General features: G+C 50.3%; 1 protein-coding gene across 1 annotated transcript in view; it reads left to right on the forward strand.

Annotated features, from left to right (window-relative positions):
• Nucleotides 1-13,266: 13,266 nt before the first annotated feature.
• RERE (arginine-glutamic acid dipeptide repeats) overlaps nt 13,267-18,774 on the forward strand; it is a 204,189-nt gene continuing 198,681 nt past the window's right edge. The window contains exon 1 of the mRNA XM_051786293.1: nt 13,267-13,432. The gene's annotated coding sequence lies outside the window, so the exon portion shown is untranslated. The remainder of the gene's footprint in view (nt 13,433-18,774) is intronic.

An 18,774-nucleotide genomic window follows, 5' to 3' on the forward strand; every position in this document is an offset into this window, starting at 1 on the left:
GTGTGTGCAGAATGCTTTGGGAAGGCTTTTTAGCAGAGCTGTGTCTCACCTGGTACTTCAGGAAGTAAAGTCCAAATGCTCAACCCACCTTCCCCAGGGCCTCTGTTTCCACTCGGTGATTTTCTTTTAATAAGCATCAAAAGGCAAAAAGAGCTGGGAAATCAGGTCACTGGCTGCCACAGATTGACAACACCCTGAAGGGCACCAAGGCTCTGATGAACTGAGTGACACGAGCAGGGCCTGGCACCTGGGCTGCTGTATTTGTGCGCAGCTCCATCGACCTGGGGGGAAAAGTGAGCTGGAATCCTCCTCTGTTAAATGAATAGTTCAGTCCCAGCTCTGACAAAAGCCCCTTCCACCTGTGCTGGTTAACGACCTGCCGGTGGAGCCGGGCCTTAATTCATTATCGTTCACACCTCGTGGAGAGAACGAACGGTTCCAGGTCAATCACCAGGCGTGTCCTGCCTTAAAATAACCAGGAAATCACATGGAAAATGGCAGGGTCAGAACATTGCTCGGGCTGGAAAGCCCAAAGCTGAAGTCAGAGGCTGTTGAGCTGCCCGTTCCTCCCTCAGCCGGCGGATCAATCCCGCGGTGTCAGACGCTGTGCTCACCTGTCCCATCAAACCAGTTATGTAAAGCTTTCAAGTTAAATCTCACAGAGTATTTGGGCCAGATCAGCGAGGTGCTTCCAGCTGCAGAGGATTCAGGCTCTACCTAATGAGGCTGCAGCGTTGAAAGGAGTCCCTTGCAAAGGAAGAAAGGAGACCAGAGTGGGTAAGTGCTGGAACGTGGGGCTGGGGTTTGTAGATAAGGATTTTAAGCGTGTTAAGAGAGAAGTGAATGATTGGTAACGCTGTGTGGGTTTGGAGCGAGGGGGGTGAGTGAATAGGGAACAAGATTTGATTGCTGAAAATCAAGACCTAAACCTGCAGTGCTGGAGAGGGGGGAGAGATGTGTCTGCTCCTTAATCAGGGCTCGAATCCCGCCGCACAGCTCCTCACCTTTCTGGGCTGTCCCCACGGAGTTGTACTCGAAAGGCTGTGCTTTATAACAGAGAGCAAATGTAGCACAGCCAGTGGCTTTATTACTGTAATAATTTGCAGGGATGGCACTCCTTGGAGCAGGGGAGGCATCAGCTTAGCAAACACGAGCTGGGAGGCTGCTCTGAGAATAGCAGGCTGGCTTAAAAGCAGGGCTGGAGTGGGAAGCGGGAGAAGGGATGACTGATGAGCAGAGGGGAGAGGCAGGTGGTGCTTTCGGGAGCTATTCAGGTAACAGGATTTATAATGGAGTGATGCAAAGGACTGGAATGGGAGAGATCTCTCATTACCCTCTGGCTCTGTTTCTAGGTGTGTAGAGGTGGCTTTTCTGCTTTGAAGCCCAGCCTACTCTGAGCATTAATTTCCTGCTGTTGGTTTCTGGGTCTCGTACAGGGCCTGTCTCAAAGAGTTGGTTCTGGACAGAAAGGAATGTTGCCATCCCTGTGTAATCTTGAGAAACCAAATGATTCAACATTTCTTGCTAGATGTGGGCCCCTGGTATGGAGTGAGCACATCACTCACAACCTCTCTCTCTGAGGCTGGGGCAGTGCAAGGCACATTTTCCCATCCCTTGGTTATCCTGGACCACCCCCAGATCCTGCTCCCTCCCTTTCTCGTACCGTGGGTGCCCCACAGAGCAGGACTGAACCTCCCTGGGTCTGTTTGGTCCAGGTTCCCCCCTGTTCACCTTTCTTCCCTGATTTCTGTGTCATTCAAAAACGGTCTAAGTGATTTTTTTTTTTTGTTCGGATTGTTGATTTTTGAAAAGAAACAGAAGTACAATTGAGCAGTGGATTGACTGTTCCTTGCAGGGACTGCTCAGCTCAGGGAAATCTTGAGACTTGCCAGGTAGATTTTACTACCTCTAGCATGGCTCAAAGCTATTTTATACCCAGTGCTTTCTCCCTCCTGATGGCTTATCCTGGGCACAAAGAAGTCACTGTCCCGTTGTGTGCAGGGAGGGAGACCATCCCTGGGCTGCTGTGCCCACTGCTGTCCCCAGGAAGGATATCAGTGTTTCCCTGTCTCTGGAGAGGCAGAGGGGATGAGCCACCTTTCTTGGAAGGGAATTCCTTGGTTTCTGTGCTCCATCAACACCCACTGGCTCGTTCCCAGCCAGAACCTGTGTGTGTCCCCAGCACTGGAGGGGAAAAACCCCACAAGGACCAGCAAGAGCAGGGGTAGGGGGGGGCAGCTGCTGCCTTTTCCCTGCTGGAAGGGGGATATCTGGCTTTCCTGCTGCTGTGCAGGCTGCAAGGAGACACGAGGGAGGGAGGTGGATGCTGGGGAGAGGATCTGTGCTGGGCAGGCTGCCAGCCCTGCCTGCCCTGCAGCAGCATCTCGGGCTCTGGCCTCATGCTCCCTTTCACAGCAGGATTGAAAGAGCTGTGCCAGGCACCAGCTTGGTCCCACCACTCCCTTGGAAAGCTTTTATTACCTTTTGCTTTGTATTGCAGGGTGAAATGATTTCCTTGTAGATATGGGCTGTGGGTGGGTGTGGGAATGAAATGCCAGAGCCCTGCTTCTCTGAGCACGTGGGAATGTGGCCTCTCCCTGCAGCTCATGCCCAGGGTCACCAGGATGGTGCTTGGGCTGTCCTGGGGAATCCAGGTTGGGTCATTTCCACAGGGAGAGACACCCGTTTGTGCTCCCCCTTTCAGTCCCAAAGAGGGAACAAAGTACTGTGAGATCTGACACATTCTGTGCTCCGTGGGTAGATCCAGCCACAGACACTGAAAGTTCAGGGTGTAGAGAAGGGTAAGAAGGAGAGGAAATAAAAGCCAAACCAGCTGCAGCCCTCAGTTCTGCGAGGGAAAAGCTGAAGGGGAAAAAAGAAGGGAAAAAAACCCCAAAACCCCACCAGAAACCAAGGAAGAGAACTGAGGCAATGGGGGAAGAAAAAGGGTTGGGTGGAGAACTCGGATGATAAAAATGAGAGATACAAAATAAATTATAAGGAAGAAAATAACCACAAGGCCCAGCTCACTTCCTCGTGCCGCACTTGAAGTGTGTGTGTGGCGAAATCTCCTGCCCAAAGCACAGTGCACAGGCCCAGCTCTGTCTGGAGACACACACCTTTAATCATCCCTGGTGCCAGTTACAGGCTTAGGTTACAGCAGGGAGAAGAAACACAGACTTAGTCCTGCAAAATAAAAAAAACCCTCAGACAAAGGGAAAAAATGACACCCTGCTGACAGCAGTGTCTGCACAGGAGGCACCGTGACCCTCTGGGAGCATCCTGGGGCTGTTTCCTCCTGCTCCCCCCGGGGCTGTTCAGCCCATCCAGGTTCAGCTGGGGTTCAGCATCTCCCCTTGCTGATGGTTCCTGTCAGCAGCCACCCATCTGACTGGTGGAACAGGGTGTGGGAGCTTCTCCAGTAACTCGAGAGCCAGGGAGTTCTGTGCCGGGCAGGGAGTGTAGAGTTCCCTTGGAAAATGAGCTGGGAAAGCACCTGGGCTGGTGCAATCCCACAGCAGGATGTGTGGGCTCCTTGCAGGGAGCAGGACAGTCCCAAGGCAGCACCAACCTCTGCTGTGCAGGGAGGGTTTCTCTGGAGCAGTGGCTCCTTCTCTGCCAGATGCTTCCCTTCAGAGCACTGCAGGTTCCTCACTTCAGACCAAGAGAGGTTTTGGTTCCAGACCAAACTCCTGCTGGCAGGGAGGGTTGGGCATCACTTCTGCCTGTTCACAAATTTGGCACATTAATTTTCAGCTCAAAATATGATTTTCGAGACCCTGCGTGTTTTAGCGGTCTGAGAGGAAAACACTTTCACTGATGTTCCTTTTGAAGGGATGTTTCCTTCGAAAAGCCCTTAGGAAAGCCTTGAAAACAAACTCAACAAGGAAAACAAACACCTCCTGCCAGACAAAGCGCTTCTTTGCTGAGGTGGCCTCGGTTTTGGGGTGACCCGACACAATTTGTGTGGGAAGGGGCGTCAGGAGTGTTGTGAGAACACAGCCCTGCCTAGAACAGGCCCTGCTGAGGGGCTCAGAGGGACCAGCTGCTGGGGGAATATCGCTGTAGGTGGGCTCGGGGATTTTTGCACCAGAAGCCCGAGGCCACCTGTGCCTCATTTGTCCTACAGTGGGTACGTGCAAACTCAGAGAAATGCTGCAAAAAGCAGTGTAGGGTAAAGCTCCCCAGCCAGGACTTTGGAGGGGAGGTGACAGACCCCTGACAAAGACCTGCCTGCTGATGGGAGCGGAGCAGGGGGCTTTGGTGAGGGCAGGTCTCAGGCTGTGCTGCCACCCCCACCCTGGGTTGTTTTCTGGTTTTTCTCCTCGTCCAGGCAGGGCTGCGAACAAAAGCTGGGCACAAAAGCTGCTGCTCTTCCCTTCCGCTGACTGAGCCCTTTTACTGCCCCACTTTAAATAAGCCCTAACCTGTGGTCTTTATTCTCCGGAGCACCCAGGTTCCTCTCTAATCTCTTGCAATAAACAGTGATTGAAAGATGCCTATCGCGGCTTTTATGCCGCCTGTAAAGTCCCTGGAACAGCTGAATTCAGAGCCCAGAAGTCTCCTGGCCCAGCAAAATGCTAAGAGAGGATGTTTCTAGGTCTGAACCTGCCTTAAAGAGGAGAGGTGTGTGGCTTTAGGAAGGCAGACAGGTTTCCCTATTATTTAACAAACCCCGAAATCCTCTTGCCCAGCTGCTCGTGTTCAGAACAAGCCTGTCCAGAGGGGAGAGTCCCCAGGGGGGTGCTGGGGGTTTGGGAGCCCTCCCCAGCCCTGGACACACTCCCAGACCTTGTCTGTGTTTCATTCCTCTATTGCTCCCTTGTCTCCCCTGTCCCATGGGGTGGCTGACACTTCCCAGTCAGGTGGGGGGGATCCATCCCTCGATTTTGTCCAGTGCTTTGAAGATAACAAAGTGCTGAGAGGGGGGAAAAAAGGAGACAGGAGACGGTGCTTGCAATGGAAATGTTCCCCTTTCTGTCACTCTCTTTTCTCTCCTTTCAGCAAAGCTCATTCAGATGTGCCATCAAAGGTTGCAGTGTTGCAACAGCAGGGGAAGAGCAGCTACGAGGGGGAGGTGGGAGCCAGACACCTCCTCCTGGAGGAGCAGGTTCGTGGTGGGAAGGGCAAAAATGCAAATCTGGCATCGATCCTTCTCTCTCTCCCCGCCTTGAACGCTCTGGCCATTTGTAACAGCCTCGAGTGAAGTCAGTCACTTAGGCCAAGAGGAGAGGCTTGTAAATCCATTTACTGCTTTCTGCACTGGAGGAGAAGAGGTGGATTTATAGTGGGAGTGCTGTAAGTGCCCAGGTGAGGTGTTCCAGGTTAGCAAGAGAGGACAGCTCAAAAATATCAGAGCAGAGCTTTGAACAAGCAGAAAGCAGGAGGCCTTGGGACCCAGAGCTGTCAAACAGCTTTTTGGGCTGATCTCCCCTGCCCTGCCCTGCCCCTGGGTTTCCATCAGAGGCACAGAGGTGTCTGTGCCTTTGATCCCATGTGGTTGTGATCTCGTTGTGGTGGCAGCACAAGCTGTGTTGTTGTTGTTACCCCTGAAACCTTCCCTGCCCTCGTGGGGATGGACAGCTGTGCCAAAAAATGAGGGCACTTCCCAGGGCGACAGGATTCAGCCTCCCCAGGCAGCAGGTGACTCTGCTCACAGCAAGGGGGGCTGAATCCCCTCACCCCTTTCTGCTTTAGCAGGAACCCACCCTGTGATTCCAGGGCTCTTCCTGAGCCTGTACCAGAACCACCCCATTTTGGAGGGCTGGAGGCAGCCCAGCTCTTAGCCCGGGTTGTCACATTCAGCTGCATTTTACATCCGCTTCTATTCCCAGCACTCAATTGACAATCAGTGGGTTATGAACAATTTATTGGTGTGAACCATAAGAAATGTAGAGATGAGCCAGCTCTGTGCACATGCCAAGCCTTTGGCTGGCAGCTCCCTGGACAGAATTCCAAGGGTTTAGATTAAATGGGAAACACCCCCACTTGGAGCTGTGTTAGACCCCTGCTGTGCCCTGTCCACCTGCAGGGGATGCAGAGCTTGTGGAAAACTGATTTCCTGTTGGGAAGAAGGTCGATGCAGCTCCAGATTTCGAGTGTGTGGCTGTGGAATGGGATCCAAAGGTGCCTGGGTGGTTCTGTGTGTAAACCTGCACACAGGCACCACTCCATGCCCAGTGGTTACTCAGACAGGAGGCTGTGAGGCTTCTCACTGAAAAGGCACCAAAATACACAACAAAACCACACCCTAAGCCCTCTGGTGCTTGGATCCCTTTGCCAGGATCCCACCTCCAAGGACTGCTGTCCCTTTGTGATGTTACAATCCAAAAGCTGTTTCGGGGTTGAAAGCAACTTAGTTGTGTTTCCTTCCCGGGTGTGTGAATCCCAGACAGAATTCCCGTGTAACCATCCCTGGGTGGGGGCAGGACACAGAGCTGAGCATCCAGGGGTGATGCAATTAATCCCACTCATGAGGAAAGACTCATTAGCCATTTGCAGCTTCAGCACTGGTGGCTTTCAAGGTGCCCAGAGCTCTCGTTAGACACGTCTCATGTTCTGCAGATGGTCACTTTGTCCTCTCCCTGCACGCACTGGAACATGCCCAAGTACACAAAAATGAGAGGGACGATTGTTAGGGCTGACGTTTTTTTGTTCCCTTTCAATGGTTTGGTTTTCCCCCCCCCCCCCCCCCCTTTGCATGGCTCACATCCTGGGCTTTGATAAATGAGTCTCTCTAGACACTGTGGTAAGCCAACCTCTGCTAATATTCATTATGCAGAACCCACTAGGAAACGGTCTGAGTCAGGGAAATGGAAAACCTTTAAAAGATAAAAAGGTTTTAAATTCTTTTTTTTTTTTTTTTTTTAAAGGGAGATAATGAGGAAACTAATTCGTAACATTTGGCGCTGCTAGGATGTTTTAGGATATTAAAAATATTAAAGCCCAGAAATGTCAGGGTCGTGTGTGCCGTGTGTTAGAAACCACGGCAGTGCCCGAGGATGGTCCTGTAGGAAATTAGGGCTTCTCCCCCCAAAACCCCCTGGGTATTTGGGAGGTGTGTAGGGACATGGTTTAGTGGTGGACTTGATGATCTCAGAGGGCTTTTCCAAATTATGGATTCCACGATCCATGTGTCCAAAACGTCCCAGCAAAATGTAGTGACTGAGCAAAGACAGGGACAAGGCCCTTTGTGGTCACAGGAAATGCATCCAACGGTGACCTGGGAGCCTGATTTTTAAGGATCTGAAAGAAGCCCCCCAGGTGGAGGCTGGCTGGGCACATGAGTGCCCTGGGCCCCATAGGGGAGTGTTTCCATCCCCCCAAAAATAACCAGGAGCATCTTCCTCTCCCGGTGGAGAGTCTGTTCCACAGTCACCCCCTGACCTGTCAGCTCAGCCTGTCCTGCTGGGAACTTGTTTCTCCAGCCTCTGGGAAGTTGCATCAGGTTAGGGAATAACGTGCTGTGTTTTAACAGCTCCTGCTGAGCCCCTGGAATTTGCTCTGCCCTGGAATGGGTGTGATTATCCCCAAATCAATTTAAATCTTGTTTATATCGCTTTTGCCTTCATTGCAACCCACACAGCTGCCAGTTTTAAACAGAGGCATCTGTGTCCAGGAGGAGTTCACAAACATCCAGCAGAGCATTGTCCTCCAAGTGGTATGAGGCTTCCAAAAAAAAAAAAAAAAAAATTCTCTGGTAATATCTGTGAAAATGAGATTTTAAAAATTCCTGAGATTTCTATGGCAAAAAAACCCAACAAAACAAACAAACAAACAAAAAAACCAAAGCAGAAAACTCCCCAAAGCAAACAGTTTTCAGCTAAAAGGGCTGGTATTCAGATATGACAAAGAGAAGGAAAGAATATAATCCTTTTTGGTGAGTGGAGTTAGGTCATCTGTAAAAGCCTCTCAGAATATTATCTCCCCAGCTAATCGCTGTATTGACATTTGCCTGTTTCATTAGAGCTCAGTTTTTACTGCATTGCTGAGGTTACAACCTGACTCATCCATCATGGGCAAGGGCTGGGTTGTAATTTCATGACCGTAGAATGAAATCTAAAAAAAAAAAAAAAAAAAGAAAAGTCTCCCTTCTTTTAACAGGTTGGGTTGAAATGGTGTTCACAGAATTCTCTGTGTTGGTGGGGGGGATTTTTTCGTGGTTCCTCCTTAGATATTTTTTTTTTTCCCCTCATAGATTTTTGTGTCACTCTGTTGGCAAATGGACAGATGCTGAAAAAAAAAAAGAGCTGTGTGAAAACACATTTGTAAAGAGATGATTTTCAGAAGTTAAATGCACCACCTGCACTGACATCCATAGATGTCAGGCAAAATAGAGGCAGGGGTTAACAAAGGGAGGGAGAAAGAAAAAAAGAAATGTTATCTAAGACTAGGAAGGAAAAACAGTTTAGGCCAGAACTGAGTCAATCATTGACTGAACCTCCCTGGCTGCCGAGGGAACAGAGCAGTTCGTGGTCTCTCTGAGCTGCTGACAGCAAACTCTGCAGCCCAAGGGAAGCGTCAGGAAGGTTTTTGGGCAGGAATCACACCAGCAGCTGAAGGGAGGGCACAGAGCCACGAGCAGAACCCTCCCTCACCCGGGGGGGGGGAAGTCTTGCACCACCCCAACAAACCCAGAAATGCTTCATGCCATTATCATGCAAATGCTTTTCTTCCCTCCCAGAGCGTTCCCGAGGTTTGCTGGAAGCCCCACAGACTCTTCCCTGCCCACCTGAGGCTTGTCTGGATTTGGCAGCAGAGTTGTCAGGAAATGTTTTGCCTCTGCTCGCTGGTGACCTGTTTTGTCAGACAGTGGTTTTCCTTCTCCCCTCGGTGCCCATTCCCTGAGTGCTGCTCTGCCACTGTTGGGGTTTTCCCACCCCTGTAATGAAGGAGGGTGTGATTTTTCCATGGCATGGTGATAATCACAGGGAACATTGGAAGTGCCTGCTGCGTCTTTTGCCCTCGGTGGGTCGGGGGGTGTGACCAGCAGAACAGGACTGTGGAACTGAGGGGCCCAAAAGGGACAGAGTGGGGCAGAACAGCCCAGGGCAGGAGGTCTGGGAGGGGGGGAAGTGGCAGGGAAGGCAGGAGCAGTGATGGGAAGGCAGGAGCAGTGATGGGAAGGCAGGAGCATTCCCAGCTGAGAGCAGCAGGGGCTCAGAGCTGGAATTCTCAGCACAAACGTTGTTGCCACGTCGGAAATATCCAGGGATGAAGGGAGGGGAATTTGAGGATTAACATTTTGTGTGTGGACACCTTATGTGGCACGTTGGAATTTAAGTGTCTGTGTGGATTTGGCCAATTAGCCTTTCCCTGCCTCAGCAGTTTTACACCTCCTGGGAGCCCTGGGGGAGAGACACAGGAAACATTGCAGAGATGTCAGCCCCTGCCTGGGCAGAGACCTGCCAGCATCCCCTAGAGCCAATCTGTGTGTACATAAAATATTTCACGTGTGGAATATGCCCAGTCATTCCACCATCTATCTCCCTCCACTTGGATGTGAACCACGAAAACCTGCAGTGACCAGACAGGAGGACAAAGATCTCTCTCAGCAGCATTTGGGTGTTCCTTGGTCTTGTGTTGACTAAACCCTGTGGCTTTAGCTGGTGGGAGATGGGGGGAGGAGCTCTGTGGATTTTATTATTATTTATTTGTCACTGTCCAAAGGGAGAGCTGGGTCTTTGCCAAAAAAAAAAAAAAAAAAAGACAACCCAAACAAAGAAGGAGCTTCAAGTGCAACTCCTGCAGCAATTCTCTGGCTGAGAGGCAAACTTATAATTGGATCACTTGTTTGTGGTATGAGGATGTGGGTTTGCCTGCTAGAACTGGCTGGGAATAATTTTAGGGGCTAAACAAATGTTTGTTATACAGCTGAATCATAGAATCACTGAATGGTTTGGGTTGGAAGGGACCTTAAAGCTCATCCAGTTCTACTCCCTGCCACGGGCAGGGACACCTTCTACTGTCCCAAGTTGCTCCAAGCCCCGTCCAACCTGGCCTTGGGCACTTCCAGGGATCCAGGGGCAGCCACAGCTTCTCTGGGCAACCTGTGCCAGGGCCTCCCCACCCTCCCAGGGAAGAATTTCTCCCCAGTATTCCATCTAACCCTCCCCTCTGGCAGTTCGAAGCCATTCCCCCTTGTCCTGTCCCTCCAGGCCTTTGCAAACAGTCTCTCCCCATCTTTCTTGTAGCTCCTTCGGGTCCTGGAAGGCCACAATCAGGTCACCCCAAAGCCTTCTCTTTTCTGGGCTGAACAATCCCAGTTCTCTCAGCCTTTCCTCATGGGAGTGGTGCTCCATCCCTCTGGTCAGTGTGGTGGCCTCCTCTGGGCTAGGAGAGAGAGATGGATGGATGGATGGATAGATGGACAGATAGATTGATGGATTGGATAGATAGATAGATAGATAGATTGATTGATTGATAGATAGATGATTGATAGATAGATGTGTATATCTGAGAATATTCACCTCAGCCATGCTAGTTTCTGTTTAACAATAAAATATGACATCAGAATGCCTTGAGCACACACTTGTAATCCTTGTGTGGTGATGTGATCCCCAGGTTTGTAGGAGAAAGAGAGGCTGCTGTGGAGGGTTTTCCCCTCACAGGGAAGAGAGAACCAGAGGAAGCTGAAAGCAAACCCTCAGTCATGGCAGTTCCTGCAGTTTTTAACACTTGCATCCAGAGGCCAAGGAACATGAAATTGTAATTAGCAGAGAAAATAGGAGAGATGGAATCACACTCTATCAAGGACAGCTTAAGTGTAGCCTCTGAAATGGCTGTGTCAGACACTGAACTGATGTGCGTTTTCAGACGCTTATCTAAATTAGTTATTAGAACACAATCAGCTCCGTGTCTCAACCTCTGGTGGTGATGGCCCCGAAGTTATGCTGGGGATAAATTTGTCCTGTGTGTTCAGGGCAAAGAACCAAATTCCTCTGATGTGCAGAGCTCAGATCTCCTCGTGTGTGCCTTTCTCTGCAGTGAGAGCAGCTCCCACTTCCCCCTGCTAAAGGCAATAACATTTCCAGCCTCCAACTTATCTCTGTGACACGACCAGGACCAGCACTGAAGGCAGTTCACAGAGGCAGCAAACAGTTGGGGTTACACGGGTGTAATTGAGGGCAAAATCTGTCCTGACATCTCCGAGTGCCTTTCCAGAAAGGAGATATAATTCCACATGAAAATTCTCAGATCCCTGGGAAGAGCGTGTGACTTCCTTCACAGCCATGTGATTTATTTTGCTGGCCTGTGCATGAGAGGTGAGGTTAATGTTAAATAACAACTCTGCTCTATTTGCAGCGCCGGTACCTTCACGTTATCTTTGCTAAATACCCGACAGCTCAGAGATGGAGGAGCTTAAAAAAAAAATAAATAAATGTCCTAAGTGACCAAGTATTTTATTAATTGCCCCTCGGTAATTTGGAATTCTGCTGCTGTGTCAACTTCCTCGCTGCACAGAGCAGCAAGAAGCAGCATCAGCTGTTTATCCAGCAAAGCACTTGTGCATAATCTTAACATTCAGTGCAGGGCCAGTAACAGCAGCTTAATGTGACTAAGACGGAGCGTGAGCCTAAAAGGTCTGATGGGCTGGAGCCACAGCGCAGCCAAAAGCTTCTGCCAGAGCCATAAAATTTTGTACCTTGCCTCCCACTGAAGACACTTCCAACACATTTACTCGTAGTGCTGATAAACTGTTTAGTTATTCATGAGAACGAGGGGACTCGCAGGGAACGCGCACGGCGGACACGGATGGGGGGTGGGAGAGATGGGATTCCCAAAGGGAGCAGCACAACACCAGGGATGCTCTGGGCACTGCCATGGGATGCTGGATAACCCACCTGGTGGCTGCCCCACCCCTGGAAGTGTCCAAGGTGAGGTGGGACAGGGCTTGGAGCAACCTGGGATAGCGGGAGGTGTCCCTGCCCGTGGAAGATCAGATGGGCTTTAAGGTCCCTCCAACCCAAACCATTCAGTGACTCTGATTTTTGGTCTCAAGTTGCACCAGGGGAGGGTCAGGTTGGACATCAGGGGGAATTTCCTCATGGAAAGGGTGGTCAGGCCTTGGCAGGGGCTGCCCAGGGAGGTTTGGAGTCCCCACCCCTGGAGGTGTCCAAGAAAGGGCTGGTTGTGGCACTCAGAGCTCTGGGCTGGGGGACAAGGTGGGGGTCGGGCACAGGGTGGACTCAAATCATCCTGAAGGTCTTTTCCAAGCTCAGTGATTCCGGGATTTTGGGATTCTGTGCCCAAAATCCATGGTGCCAGGGCAGGGGCAGGCTGTGCTGGGAGCAGGGGGTCTGGGGGGGCTCACACTCCCATGTCAGGGCAGCAGGGGATGGAGACACCCCAAAAACAACCCCTGTGATGGCTGAGACATTTGAGACATCAAACCCACCCCCTGAACCACTGCGGGGGGAAGAGGGGAAAGGGGTGAGGAAGAGGGGGATGGGGAAGAGGAAGAAGGGGATGGGGAGCAGGAAGAGAAGGGAGGGGAAAAAAGAGAGGAGAAGAAGGGGATGGAGAAGGATGGAAAGGGGGGTGAAGGGAGTGGGGAAGAGGAAGATGGGGAAGAAGGGGAAGGGGGAGAAGGGGTGGGGAAAAGGGGGATGGCAAAGAGGGAGAAGGGGATGGGGGGAGAGAAAGGGGAGGAAGGGAATGGGGGAAGAAGGGATGGGGAGGAAGGGAATGGGGGAAGGTAGGATGGGGGAAAGAGGGATGGGGAAGAGGAAGAAGGAGATGGGGGAAGAGAGAGGGAGGAAGAAAATGGGGGAAGGAGGGATGGGGAAGACGGGAAAGAAGGTGAAGAAGAGGTGGAGAAAAGGGCCATAGGGAAGGGAAAGGGGTTGAGGAAGGGGGAAGAGATGGGGGGAAAGAAGGGAGAAGAGAAGAGGATAGGAACAAGGGTGAGGAAGGGGGTTGGAAGAGGCGGAAGGGAGAAGGGGCTGTGGGGCAGAGGGGGCCGCGGGGAGGGCAGGGGGGACACCCCCCGTGTCCGGGCGCCGCCGCCTTTGTGCCCGCGCCCCGCTCCGCCTTCGCCCCGCTCCTCCGACCCCCTTCCATCGGCCGCCGCCATTGGCCCGCCCCGCCCTCGGCGGCGCGCGGCGCGGCGCCTCCTCCAATGGCGCGCGGCGTTACTGCGGGGCCGGCGCGTGCCGCCGGCGGCGCTGGCCGTGCCCGGCCCGTGCGTGCCGTGCGTGAGGGCAGGGCCGGGCGGGGGCAGCGCGGGGGGCCCGCACCGGCCGCTCCTCCTCCTCCTCCTCCTCCTCCTCCTCCTCCTCCTCCTCCTCCATCCCCTCCTTGTTCCCCGGGAAGATGCCCCTGGGCTGCCGCTGCTGAGCGCCGCTCGCTCGCCGTCCCCCCCTTGTTCTCCGCCGCCGCTTTGTCCCGGCAGCGCCCCGGAGCCGCCGCGGATGGTGTAGAGCCCGCAGAGGTGGGTGGGTGGGAGGGGGGCTCGGAGGGGTTTTGTTGTGCCGGGCTGCGAGGCCCTTCCCTGTTAGCCAGGGAATCCGGGGCTTGGAGCCGTGGGGAGTGCGGGAGGCGAGGGGAGGGAGCGCTGGGAGAGGGAACTCCGCCGGGAATTCGGGGGGATTTGTGTGTGTGTGTGTGTGTGTTTTGGGGGATTTGGGGGGGGGTGAGAAAGTCCCTCGTCGGAGTTCTGGGTGCTGGGTCTGGCTGTGTTTGGTCTGTGTGTTCGGCTTTTTATTTATTTAATTATGAATTTATTTCTTTATCTGTGAATTTATTTCTTTATTTGTTTATTTTACCTCTTTATTTCTTGTAATTCTTTATTTCTTCATTTGTTTCCTCGTTTCTTTATTTTATTTCTTTATTTTATTTTTTCCTTATTTTATTTCTTTATTTTTCTTCATTTTACTTTATTTCTTTCTTTTTCTTCGCTTTATCTCTTTATTTCAGTATTTTATTTCTTTATTTTATGCATTTATTTCATTTATTTTATTTCGGAGGTTCTGTTTGTTTGTTTGTTTATTTCTTTATTGCTGCCGTGTCGTGCCTGCCCTGATGCTCAATAGAGAGATAATGCTCTCGGAGAAAGGTTTTTAACTTGTGAACCTTCTAAATGAACGGGATATATGGCTTTAAATATATATGATTTAGGGAAAAATCGAGTGAGCTGTTCAAAAGACACATACTTGTTTTCGTGTGTGTGTGCGGGTACGGAATTGTGAAATGAAGATTTTATGCAAATGGATTTAATCACAACATTTTCAGTAGCCTAGGAAGGGGTGGGGTTTTTTTTCTTTCTTTCCTTTTTTTTTTTTTTTATGTGTGTGTGTGTGTTTGTTTTGTTCGGTTCCCATTTTCTCCTTCCTAAAGCGTGAAAAGAAGATGCCCAGAACCAGAAAAAAAGTAGTAGGAGGTAGAAAACATTGGAGGCTTCATTGGCTGCTGGAGAAATTGCTGGGAAGAAAACAATATGATTCATTGTCGAGGTGCCTTTGCCCCTCAGATTTATTTTTACGGGCTGCTTGCAGTTATTTTGGGTTGCTGGCTTCTTATGCTGAGTTTTTCCTCGAAGCAGTGTCGTTCTTGGAAGATTGGGAGCTCGGGAGGTTTTTTGTGCTGCTGTTTGATGGCTGTTTGCTCCTGGGTTACCTTGGCCGGTTATGGAAATCAGAGATATTATTTTGCTCGTGCTCTGATGTCGCTGAGTTGAGGAGCCTCTCAGCCGCTGGTTCTTACTGCTCAAATGTAATAAAAATGCCTTTTTTTTTTGGAGCAAACCCGAAGTGATACAATTCAGGCGGCGCGTCTGTTCTTAAATGTGGGTTTTAACCAGATAAAAATGAACACTGTGTCAAAAGAAGTAGTCGTGGGTTGTAAAAGGCACACTCCACGTTTTTGAATAATGTGACACGTACAACGGGGTTGTTTTTTTTTTTTTCCTGTTGTTCTGGGATTGCCAGGCAAACATTTTGGTGGGTTTTTTTTTTTTTGGTTTTGGTGGGTTTGGTTCTATTTTTCTACCCAGCTCCCTCAGAACTGAGAAATCCATGGTGGTGGTTTAGAGGCGTGGAAGCGTTTCTCTAATAATAAAAGCACTTCTGGTAAATACGCCTCATCTCGGCTTTTACTCCTCCGGTTCGTCCCCATAAATTGCGGGGTGGGGTTGATTTCGGTGGCCTGGGTCGGGGGACGAGTGATTTTTGGGGATTTGCGTGCTGGTTGCCGAGGTGTGGAGGGACGAGCGGGAGGTGGATGCACACAATGCCCAGGCTGGGAGCTCATTGTTCTCCTCCGAGCGCTCCGCTGTGTTTGGGACCGGGCTCTCCCGCTCACACACGGCCCCTTTTTCCCTCGGAGGAGTGAAAGATCGGGACCGAGAAGCGCTGTCTGCCTTTTCCTCCTTCCCCAGAGCGGCCTTTTGGTCCCTCGGCCAAAAAAGAAAATAGTGAATTAGAAGCTAAAGGGCGCCAAAACATTGTGTATGTTCTCTCCTCCTCCCCTCCCTCTGCTCGGTGTCTGGGAGTGAATGTGGAGAGGGAGCACATGAGGTGAGACTCGGAAGTGCACTCCATTGAACCCCTCGCAACTTTCTTTCGTGTTCCACCTTCTCCACCCCCCCAAAATGAAAAAAAACCAACAAACAAAACCAAAAAAAAAAACCAAATTGCTGCCCTTCAGGTCTGTGTGTTGGCTTTGGGTTGTTTGGTCCGGAGGGGTGTGTGTGTTTGTGCAGGGAAAACTGCTGCCAAGGCGGGGGGGGATAGGTCAGATGAGTGCGTGGGGTGGCAAAAAGAAATGTGCAGAGTTGGCTTCAGTGTGTCCATGGTTTCCTCTCCTGGGGACTGTTGATGGCTTTTGTTTTTACAGCAGCAGCTTTGGAAAGGCCCAAACGGGTTGTAGGATATGTGGGGTTGGAGTGGCCCCATAAAGACCATGGAGCCCTTGCAGGACTGGGACTGTGTGTGTGGGGGGGGGTGTTGAGGCTGTGAAAGAGCAACTGCTGCACGAGGGGTTGAGATTTTTGGGTTGTTGGCTTGTTGGGGGGATGGTAAAATCTCAGTCAGCTCACTGGTGACTTCAGCTGGCTGGTGATACTGAGGTCTGCAGGAGTGGGTGAAAAGATAACATGTGGGTGTTGAGGAAAAGTTGCCAGTGTGCTGGATCCTGTGGAAAATAGGAAACAGTGACTGTCATGGTTTAATCATGAGGCCTCCTGGTTTTGTTTTTGACTCTTCAGCTGACTTCAGTGTGCAATTGGGGTAAATGACTTCATTTTCCTTACCTGAATAATTCTGTGGTGGTTGAGGACACTTTTTTTGGGTATTTTTCTCCCACTCCCACGGCTTTGGTGTGGCCAGTGGTAATGTCCCTGTGGGCTATTGTCTGCAGGAATGCTGTGCTGTGAGTTCAGAGAGGTGCAGTGAAATACTTGTGCTGCCTCTCTGTGGCTCAGAGATTCCTGTGCCCTGGGAATTGGTGCTGTGGAGTGACAGAGAGAGGGATAACTCTCCATCTGGACAAAGCTTTTCAAAATAGGAGGCATTCCTGGGGCAGAAGAGGTGAATGGAACTGGGAGAGACAGACCTGCCTTAACCAGTAATTAAGTAGCTGGATTAAAAACCAGTGATTTCTTTGCATCCAGGGATTTGTTTTACCTTAGGGTGGGAGCTGTTTGCATGCAGAGTCCACCCTGGGGAGCTGTGGGTATGAATTCAGTGCTGCCACAGCAAAAGGCAAATAACCAACAGTGTTCAGGAGCATAAAGAGATATGGTGGGTACAGTTTTTGAAACTGTGAATTAATGAAGCTGTGCCAGGCCAGGATCAGGTTGGATCTCAGGAAAAGGTTCTTCCCCCAGAGGGTTTTTGGGCACTGAACAGGCTCCCCAGGGTTTGGGCACAGCCCCAAGGCTGCCAGAGCTCCAGGAGGGTTTGGACAACACTCTGAGGGACAGGGTGGGATTGTTGGGGTGTCTGTGCAGGGCCAGGGGTTGGACTGGATGATCCTTGTGTGCCCCTTCCAGATCTGTGATTCCATAATTATTAATGCAGATTGCAGCTTAGGTGAGAAAAAACCCGGCATTCTGACGTTGCAGTTCAATAACAGGCTGGTTTAATAACACTCTGTTTGTAAATTTACCATCACAGCTGCAAAATGCATCTCTCTGTCCTAGCCATGTTTGGCCCATAAAGAAGTTATTTCACTTTTGGGAGTGGGAGGGAAGCAAGTGTGCTCTGAGCATGCAGAATTCAGCAGGGCTGTGTTAGTGGCCATGTAATGGCACAGCAGAAGGTGTGTTGTCCTCTCAGCACTGCTGTTCATGCACTGAGATGGCCTGAGGGGAGCTTTGATTTCATTATGAGCCATATTTAAGGACACTGTAAGCTCCAGGAACATCACACTCTCTGTTGTTGGTGTATGAGTACAGTGCTCGAATTGTGATTAATTTCTGGCTTAAAAAAAAAAAAAAGAGACAATTGGAAAACAATTAGTTATTATGTGATCCTGAAATGAGATGAGGGAGTGACTACATAAATTAAAAAGGGGTGGTTGGGGTCAGAGTTAACTATTAAAAAAACCCCAAACAAGCTTGAAACAACCAGCTCTTAAGTTTCTAATGTAGAGGTTGGCGTGTTTTTTTAGGGTAGTGTATGAGTACAGTGCTCGAATTGTGATTAATTTCTAGTTGTTAAAAAGACAATTGGAAAACAATTAGTTATTATGTGATCCTGAAATGAGATGAGGGAGGGACTACATAAATTAACTCCAACCCCAACCACCCCTTTTTAACTACTAAAAAAACCCAAACAAGCTCGAAACAACCAACTCTTAAGTTCCTAATGTGCAGGTTGGTGTGTTTTTTTAGGATGGTGTCGTGGCTGGACTAACTATTTTTAATGTTCAGCTATTTTTCACTCTGGTTTTGCTATATATTGCAGTTGTTACAGTTGCATGAAGCCTGAACAAATCATCCAGTTTGACTTAAAGGGATGCATACTCTGTGATTTTAGCTCAGGGCTCAAAGTTCAATCAATAGGCTTAAAATACCGTGTATTTCAAGAGAAACCCGTCTTTGAACCATAACAGAACAAAACCCCCTATTGACTGGAGACCTGTTTATTTAAGGTGCTTTTTTTAAAAGCTTTGCAGGGCGCTGATGTGGAGGGGGGGGAGGCTGGCAGAGGGGGGAGGCTGGCACGGCTGGCACGGGGAGGGGAGTGCCATCAGCTGCCCTTTGGAAACGGCTTTTCCAGCGGGGAAAATCCAAGCAATGCTGGGAGGGGGATCCCCGAGGATCCACAAGGCTGCATTGTGGCTTTGCCAGCAGCCTTTGCCACCAGCTCTGCTCATGTTGGTGGCTGTGCCCAACTGCTCCTTTCAGAGAGGCTGAGGGGGGAACAAAGGAGCAAACAAGATCTGAATGCTGCCCTGGCTCCCTCTGCTCTCCAAGGCTGCAGGGGCAAGGAATTGCTGGAAGTGGCTGAAAAACACACACAGATGGAAATATTAGCTGGCTGTTCCCCCTTCAAAAGGTGTTGTGGCGGGTTTGTTTTGGGTTTTGTGGGGTTTTTTTGATGCAAATGTCTGTTAGTTTGGAATTGTAGGTTGACCTGGAGAAAAGGGAGACTGGCTTGGATACAAACATCACTTTCCCCTCTAGGCCCAGTGGGGATAATAATCACCTTTTTCTTTGGAATTCTTAGAAATGTGTCCACGGAATGCAGCTGTCAAAGCTGATGGTGTTCCTCTGAGTTGGAGACATGAAGGATTTATTTGTCTTTGGCATCTTAATTCTGTCAGAGGTGC

This window comes from Manacus candei, unplaced genomic scaffold (genome assembly GCF_025592945.1).
Source record: "Manacus candei isolate 608988 ecotype Guabito, Panama unplaced genomic scaffold, ASM2559294v1 h1tg000022l, whole genome shotgun sequence".
Taxonomy (NCBI): domain Eukaryota; kingdom Metazoa; phylum Chordata; class Aves; order Passeriformes; family Pipridae; genus Manacus; species Manacus candei.